Below are 9,466 nucleotides of genomic sequence, written 5' to 3'. Positions count from 1 at the left end.
ATTCAGAAAAAGAAGAGAATAAAATCCCATGTGAAAAAACCTCTAAATTCAAACTTGGTTGTCTTAGTTTGTACGTGAAGATAATGTACTAGACCCTCTAATTTAGAACTTTAAGCTCCTCCGTGCCTCTTTCCCTTACCCTTCGTAGAATCTCAGTAATAATTAGTTCTGCAAGCGCACTAACTAAAAGGCACTTGCTACCCTTCCTATCATCGACTCAAGTCCCATCAGTTCATGTCCTTTTGCTTTGTTGAACGCGGTTTCATCTTAAAGCTGCTTTTCTCCCATCTTTTCTGACACTTCAATCGTAGCCGTCCAGTGATCAGATCGTGTGGCCACGAACATCGTGGTTTTCCACTGGAAACGTCCTTGGTTTTCTTCAAAACTTGGGGCGGATGCTTCCCGGAAAGAGCCAAAGATTGGGAGCGGAACGCTTCCTGGAAAGAACCAAAAAGTGTCCCTTTAGTTCTATATATACTCTGTTGCAACACAAAAAAACCACTGCCATTTTTTTCGCTTGATTGGAATCACTCTAGTGCCGTAAACAGTAATACAACACCATGACATCCCGTGAACCCTCCTCCTCAAAACTCTGGAGTTACGACGTGTTCTTGAGTTTTAGAGGTGAAGATACACGCAATGGCTTCACGAGCCACCTTCACGCGGCATTACAAGGCAGGGGCTTCGATGCCTTTATTGACGAGGACAATCTGAAAAGAGGGGGAGAAATAAAACCCGAACTGTTGCGGGCAATCGAAGGGTCCAGAATCTCGGTCATTGTCTTCTCAAAGAGTCACGCGGAATCAAGATGGTGTCTTGACGAGCTGGTGAAGATCATGGAATGTAGAGAAAGGCTAGGGCAACAGGTCTTGCCAATATTCTATCATGTCGATCCTTCACATGTGAGGAAGCAGGAAGGTTGTTTAGCCCGAGCATTTCAGAAGCACGAAGATGGCATCCTTGAAGAAAAAGATGACAAAGAACGTGAAGCTAAGAAAGAAAGGGTAAAGCAGTGGAGGGAGGCTCTTACTCAAGCTGCAAATTTGTCTGGCCACCATCTTAATAACGGGTAACCATTTTCATTGGACTTGGGATTCTTTCAATACTCGACTAGTTTAATAGTAATGCTGCTATCTATTTTCGGCTTTTCCACATTTTGAAACATGTTAACGAATGGTTGTTATGCAAATAGCACACAGGAAAAATATGAGTAATAGTAGGACATCTTCGATTTAAAACATATTTTACATAGGCTTGATTAGATTTAAAGAAAAACTAATGAAAATACTTGAAAATTTTTAGTTTTGACGATAAGGACAAAATAAAAGGTAAAATGAATAGTATTAGGTTTGATTTTTTAACGTAAAAATGTAATTTTTCGTTAAAATAAATAGTATCGCATTCTTTTAGTTAGGACTCCCTAGATTTAAACCCCTAACATTTAAAGCTTTTTTTTTATCAAACATATGTGTCTTTAAGGTTCTCGATTCAGACGCTTAGGTACATTGGGCCACAGTTAAAAATTAATTTTCTGCTAATTTTTTTTTTAAGTATTTTTAGAAGTTGAGGCACTCTGTTTTAAGAGATAATCAATGGTTTGTCATTAAGAATATTTATCCAGTTATCTATTTTTAATATCTTTTTCGTACTAAATATCTTGATCTCCTAAATTAAAATATAATCTTATCTTCAAGATAACAAAAATGGTGGATGTTTATATATTTTTTTTCAAATTATCATGTGTACATTTTATTGAGAGAATTATTTCTATACATTACTAGTATGCTTATCATTAGTTTTCATACGTTAATTTAATTCATATTATGAATTGGTTCGTTTGTTTTTTATTTTTGGTACATTGATTTTTGTACATATGATTGATTGGTTAGTTTAATTTTAGTACGTTTAATTTTTGTTACGTTTAATTTTTGGTACGTTTAATTTTTGTTTTTTTTTTGTACATATCATTGATTTATAACTTAATTAATATCATAATAATTTTGGTACAAAGAACTAAGAAGGCTAGATTTAGGAGCTTTGGATATTACTTTTGAATCTTAGAAAGGCCAGTTTAAAATATAAAAGCCCAAACAAAAGGAACCAACAGATGGGCTGATGGGTCCACTCAAGCAATTGAAGGCCCAATCGGAATGGAACAACAAATCCATATACAAATTATAAACCTTTTTTTTTTTTTTGTATTTTGGTTTTTTTTTTAGATTAAGCTTAGTCTCTTTCTCTTAATGTAAATTATATTTTTTGTTCAAAAAATGAATTTTTTTTTTCTCTCTTTTGACCATATATGGATTGAATGAATCCTGAAAAATAAGTTATGGAATGAGGACCACAAGGTGTTTCTCAAATGAAATTATTTTTATTTTGTCAAATCAATTAAAATTATTTGTAGAATCTCTCAATGGAAAAGGACTGGTTTGTGTGTGTATATATATATATATATATATATTTTTGCATTTAGTTAATTCTTTATATTGACTGTTGAGTGAAGGTGATAACTTATAGTAATCCTTCATTGAGTTAATGCTTACTAATTGAGTTTTCAGGCCTGAAGCAAAGGTTATTAAGACAATTGTTGAGAAGAATATTCTGGAATTGCTTCCTGGCACGGATGAATTACAGGTGGCCAAGTACCCGGTTGGAATCGACTCTCGTGTTCAACCAATTATCAATGATATTTTTAGTGGTGGATTAAATGATGTTAAAATGGTTGGAATTTGGGGGATGGGTGGATTGGGCAAAACAACTGCTGCCAACGCCATTTATAACAAAATTCATCATTGCTTCCAGTTTAAATGTCACCTTGGAGATGTTAGTGACACTGAACATAGATATGGTTTGGTTTATTTGCAAAAACAACTTGTTTCTAACATGTTGAAACAAACCGCCATATTCCTGATAAATAGTGTCGGTGAAGGGATCAGTGTAATAAAACGACTTCTTCGACGTAGAAAAGTACTTATTGTTATTGATAATGTAGATAAAGTGGAGCAACTAAGGCCCCGTTTGGGATTGAGGTGATTTTAAAAAAAGTCACTGTGAAAAAAAGCTGAGGGTGTTTGGTAAACTGAAAAAAATGGCTTATTTTGGAAGCTGCTGTGAGAATAAGCTGAAAATCAAAGGAAAAGCTGAAGCTGCTATTTGTTGCTTTGAAAAAAAGCCAGTTTTTTCAAAGCATACGGAGCTACAGTGCTCCTTTAATGAAAAGACACACTATCATCCTGCTTTTTTTTCCAAAAGCACTTTCACAAAAAAGTTTACCAAACACTCTACTGGCTTTATTTCACAGCCGCTTATTCTCACAGCACAGCCGCTTATTCTCACAGCAGCTTTTTTTCAAAGCACAGCAATACCAAACCAGCCCTAAGTGCAATAGCTGGAGATCGTGAGTGGTTTGGTCCAGGAAGTATAATTATCATAACAACAAGAGATCAACATTTGCTAAATCAAGTGAGTGAATATGAGATATCCAGCCAAGGAAATGAATGAAGAGGAGGCTCTTGAGCTTTTCAGTTGGTATACATTTGAAAATAATTGCCCTAAAGAAGAATATTTTGAATTATCAAAGAAGGTAGTTTCTTACTGTGGAGGTTTGCCGTTAGCACTCAAAGTTTTAGGCTCCACTCTTTTTGGTAGACCCATAACAGAGTGGCAAAGCTATTTGGAGAAATTAAAAAGAATACCTGAAGGAGAAATTATAGAAAAGCTCAAAATAGGCTTTCATGGGTTAGATTATAATCAAAAAACTATATTCCTTGATATATCTTGTTGCTTTCTTGGTTTGGAGAAGGATCATGTCACAAAAATATTGGATGAATGTGGCTTCTATGCAACAAACGAAATCAGTGTTCTCAATGAACGGTGCCTTATAACTATTGAATGGGGCAAACTAAAGATGCATGATTTGATTCGAGAAATGGGCAAGACAATCATTTCTGAAAAATCTCCTACTCAACCTGGAAGATGGAGTAGACCGTGGAATTTTGAAGCCATAACAGACGTGTTGACAAATAAATCTGTAAGTAGTTTCTCAATAAAGTTTAATATTAATGCTCACTAAATCATATCCTAGTGCAACTGCTTACATTTTATAATAAGAAATTTTAACGAAAAACTACCGGTACTGTTTATTTTAACAAAAAATCACATTTTTACACTAAAAAGTCAATACTGCTACTATTTATTTTACTATTTATTTTGTCATTATCATTAAAACTCAAAGTTTTCAAATCCTTTTTATTCGTTTTCTTTATATAATATTATGTAGAAATATATTTATAAGTACAATAAACCTTGACGTGGAAATAGAAGCAATTAAATCGATTTCCAACCGATTATATGACAATTGTTTGCAAGTAAATCATTTTTCTGACGCAAATTACCCTTTTATTATTCATCATAGGGTGAACTGTCAATTTAGTCCATGAATTATCACCTCAGTGGAAATTAGGTCCCTAAACTATTTTTTCAGAAAAATAAGTCCTTAAATTATAAAAATCTGCCAATTACATCTCTAATATTATATTTGAAGCTACTATATTCAAATTTCCGTCAATTTAAGTCACGTTACTTATATGCGATACACATTGGAGGATAGATTAGTAGTTTTTCATAAAGAAATAGTGTATAAAGTTAACTTTGATGGGTAAATTGGTAGTTTTACATAAGAAATAATGTAAGTTAACTGTGGAGGGTAAATTAGATGTTAGATTCGCAACCTATATGAAATGTAAAAGGCTTACCGGCGAGAAAATGACGATAGTACATTCTAAAGTGTTTCAAGTGACTTAAGTTGAAGAAAAAATAGATAAATTAGTTTTGAATATAATAGTACGGATGGAATTAGAAATTTTTAATGAATTTAGGGACTTATTTTACCAAAAAAAAAAATTCGGAAACCTAATTTTCACTGAGATGATAATTCAAAGACTTTGGCACTTCAACCTTCATCATATGTCCTTTTGTATACCTAACAGGGAACTGAAGAAATTGAAGCACTTTCTCTACAGGTGCCAAGCTCTAAAACAAAGGCTAGTTTCAGTACAAAAGCATTTGTCAATATGAAAAAACTGAGATTGCTACGGCTCAACAATGTAGAGTTTACTGGAAGCTTCAAACATTTTCCGAAAGAGTTGAGATGGTTGGGCTGGCATGGATTCCCTTTCGAGTACATGCCGGAGCACCTTCTTAATCAGCCAAAACTTGTTGCTCTTGACCTGCGGTTCAGCAAACTCAGAAAAGGCTGGAAGAATTCCAAGGTACAATCACCCCTAGCGGGTTAGAATTAATTCTCACTCTGATTTTATTTTTTTAAGCCATATTCTTCTTGGATTTTGAATAAGATTTTCTTGTGGGTTTGTGCAGCCGCTCGAAAATTTGAAAATCCTTGATCTTGCTTGTTCCTGGAAGTTAAAAAAGTCACCAGACTTTTCAATGCTCCCAAATCTCGGAGAATTGAATTTTTCAGGCTGTTCTAGTTTGTCCAAGATTCACCCATCCATCAGTCAACTTAAAAAACTCACTAGGGTAGATTTTCAATGGTGCCATAAGCTTAGGTATCTTCCAGCGGAATTCTATATGTTGAAATCTGTTGAGACTCTTTGTCTGTCGTTTTGTGCATTAAGAGAACTGCCTGAGGGCTTAGGGGAGATGGTATCATTGAGTAAAATTGATGCAAAATTTACAGCCATAAAACAATTCCCCAACGACCTTGGGCGTCTAATTTCTTTACAAGAGTTGATAGTTGGAGGCAATAGTTTTCGTAGCCTACCTAGCCTCAGTGGTCTTTCAAATCTCGTAATGTTGAGACTTGGGTATTGCAGAAATCTTCGTGCAATCCCCGATTTACCAACAAATTTGAAAGTCTTAGATGCAATTTTATGCCCTGCATTGGAAACAATGCCAGACTTTTCGCAAATGTCAAACATGGAACGACTGTTTCTAAGTCATTCGCCCAAAGTCACTGAGGTTCCAGGTTTAGGCTTGGGTAAATCATTAAACTCCATGGCGGAGCTTGATATGTACGGGTGCGCCAATCTCACAGCTGAGTTTAGGAACAACATCCTACAGGTCTCTCTCTATCTCTGTCTCCTCCTACTCTTGTCTTTCTCTATCAATCACACGCACAAACACAACCGCACATGTACAAGTATTTGACACCATATTACATTGTATGTATATTATAGGGATGGACTTCTTGCGGAGTTGGTGGTATTTTACTGAATAAGATTTATGGTATTCCGGAGTGGTTTGACTTTGTCACTGACGGCAATAAAGTCAGTTTTGATGTTCCTCAATGTCAAGGTCGTAATTTTAAAGGGTTGACACTCTGCTGGGTTTGGTCGCAATTCCAACATAAAAGTGTTGCCTTTACTGTTGTAAATTGTACCAAGCATACTACTTCGAGGGTCTCTAGGCTTTCTTGGGGAGTAACAGCGGGTTATTTTCGGCAGGTACAATTATCGAACAATAAGCTCAAGCTCAATTTGCAAGTCGGGGACAAGATTGTTATTCTTTTAGAGGGTTTTGAAGCGGAGAAATTAGGGGTAAATCTAGTATGGGACAAACCTTTGAAGGAAAACAAGAATCTTGGTGATTATTACTATGAATACGACTATGAAGCAGTTCCGGATTGGTTGTATGGTGAGTCAAGTCCGGGACCAAGCCATGGCGCATCTGATAATCATCCCACTAATCAAATGACGACTACTACAGATGAACCCAAACGGAAAAGGCAAAGGGTTTGAAGAGAGAGCATTGCCAGATCGGTTGAGTAGTTGCTATTCCTGCATTATACTCTCCCGCAGACCATGTCAGCTGTCTTTCTAGTTTTCCCAGCTCCATTATTCGGACATTTGATTTGATCGCATCCAACAGATGATTTGTTCCTCATTTTACTGACAATTCATTTGCGATATTGACTAGTTGTTCAGTTGTTAATTGTTGTATGCTTTACATATATCCATATTCTCTTGTGGAACCAAATTATTAGCATCATACTTCGACTTTTTCGGTCCTAAATCAAAATTTTAGATTGAAATGTGCAGTTACTGACCATGGATGCAAACATATAGAAATCGGGACTATAATCTCACTTGGAACCCTTTCTATCAACTCCTCTGCTTCGTCTAACAGTCTGGTACGGCCAAGAAGGTCGATCAGGCAACCATAGTGTTCTAACCTCGCTCAATCACATATATCTTTCTATTGGAGTTGAAGAACTCACAACCCTCATCTACCAACCCTCTGTGAACGCAGTCAGTTAAGACAATAATGAAGGTGAAATCATCAGGCTTCATGCCAAACTGCAAAGTTTTACATACGTATTCAACAACCACATTTCCAGTTCTAGTAGTGAATCCAAGTTCACTTCTAACATATTCATGAATTTCTTTACCAAGCTCCAAAGTTTTCGATGCTGTTCAAGCTGAAATGGTGGTTACAACCGTAGCTTCATCGGGCTTCTCGTTGCTCTCACATGACATCCTCCGAAACATATCCAAAGCCTCCTCAAACCTCCTGCACCTAACATACCTCGAAATCGTAACGTTCCAAGTTCCAACAAAGCCTGTTTCTCTCGGGTATTTCATCAAACACCTGCTTGAAACTCTCAACCATGCCCAATAACGCATTCATGTCAATGAGCGAGTTACACACATACCATCAAACCCAATTCCAGTTTTTACTACAAACACACGAACCTTTCACCTTCCCGAACCTCTCCCAAGCATCCAATGGCTTTAAAACAAATGGGTAGGTAAAATTATAAGGGCACAATGCCTCCTCCCTCAGCCGCCGGAAGAGCTCAAAGGCGCTTCTGAAACTGCTCCTTTTGGCAAACGCCTTGATCATTACATCGTAAACAAACAAGCACGGATCTTTGATGAAACGGAAGACTTTCTCGGCATAAATCAAAGTTTCTGAGAGATGGGTCGGTGCAGAAAATCATGAGCTTGTTGACGGCGGCTCTGTCTTGGTTGCAGGAGGCTGAGTAGGAGATTGGTTATTTTGATTGGTTTACAAGGAAGTTCACTCGAACCTATGTTCATACGCACAGCCTCACCCTTAGGAGGTTGAGAAGCTGATTTTGTGAATTTCTTAAGGTAAAAATCATATGCATGTTCTCCAAAAAAAAAAAACATTCATATGCATTCAGTCAGATGTTTATGTGACCGAGTTTTGTTTTTGTTTTTTTTTTATTGGTACATTGATATTTTTATATTAAGAGGATGAGGGGTTCGGCTAAGCTATAAAATGAGCAACTTAATTTGGTATCGAATTCGTCATCCACGAGATTCAAACTTAAGACCTCTCACTTCCAAGTAGAGAGGAATATCACCAGACTGTAGTACTGAGTTGCTATGTGATTGAGTTTTAGTTGGGCTGTGAGATCAAATCTGTATAGTTTTTATAAAAAAAGCACATTTGAGTTATTCGAGGAAAAGTTAAAGAAATTTACAAATTATCTTTCATTGTTGTCCTTTTTTTAGGCTTCAATTTCCCTTTAAATAACTAGGAGGGTGAATTCAATTGAGATTTTGAGAGATTTTAATAGATGTATAAATATATGGATTTTGATTGAGAGTTAGCCATTTTCGAGCCGTTTTCCTGCCAAACGATGGCGAGTTAGTCGTCGAGAAATGTATTATTCTCGTCGTCTCATCAAGAAGTATGATTTTCGTTTTCGAATCACTCGATTTCGTTAAGTATTGAAAAAGTTATGAACAATTAAAGTTTACCCAGTTTCCGGCGAGTTTTCCAATTTTCCAACTGACTAGTCACCTTTCAGGCTATTTTTCGGCCATCTCTGGCAACCATTGGGCTTCCAAATAGATATAATCTTATTCTACACTTTCCTATTTTCATTTTGATATATTATATGTCGAATTTGGTTAAGAATTGATTGAGTTACGAAGCTTTGAAAATTGCCCAAAAAGTTTTTAACGGGAGGACCAAAATCATGGATGGTGGACAATCTCAGGGACCATTTATATTGATTTTAATCTCAGTGACCATTTCTATTGATTATGCAAATCTCACCATTTTGGCTATTTAGCCATATAATTATTATAAATCTGCAAGGATCTTTAACAAATCAAATCAGACATTAAATATAGGGTTTTTATCACAAATGATCCCTGAAACTGACCCACCCCATCAAGATGGTCTCTGAAATTGAAAATCGATCAATGTAGTTGTAAACACGGAAATTCCTGCAATGAATGAGACAAGAACACGTGTACAAAATAATATTTTTATTAATGATCTGGGGTTACAATCTCTTCTACAAATTTAGCATCTGATTCGATCTCCGTAAGGTGTTGATTTGTGGATGTGTGATTGATCCAAGAGCCGTCGAGGCTTGATCTTGGATGAACGGTTGGAAGTTTCTTCAATGGCTGCTAGGGCTTGATCTTGAAGGTTGAGGGAAGTTTCTTCAAGGGCCTTTGGG

The 9,466-nt window shown here is 36.2% G+C and overlaps 1 pseudogene across 1 annotated transcript; it reads left to right on the top strand.

The window, feature by feature from the left end:
- The first annotated feature begins 339 nt into the window (after window positions 1–339).
- LOC103443461 (disease resistance protein RUN1-like) lies at window positions 340–7,060 on the top strand (annotated as a pseudogene). The gene is made up of 6 exons (XR_011579622.1): window positions 340–1,069; window positions 2,562–3,014; window positions 3,384–4,033; window positions 4,992–5,273; window positions 5,380–6,084; window positions 6,201–7,060. The product of XR_011579622.1 is annotated as a disease resistance protein RUN1-like (transcript).
- The last annotated feature ends 2,406 nt before the right edge of the window (window positions 7,061–9,466 follow it).

This window comes from Malus domestica, chromosome 04 (assembly GCF_042453785.1).
Source record: "Malus domestica chromosome 04, GDT2T_hap1".
Lineage (NCBI taxonomy): Eukaryota > Viridiplantae > Streptophyta > Magnoliopsida > Rosales > Rosaceae > Malus > Malus domestica.
The sequence above is the reverse complement of the archived record's forward strand: the minus strand, read 5'-3'. Positions and strand labels throughout refer to the sequence as shown.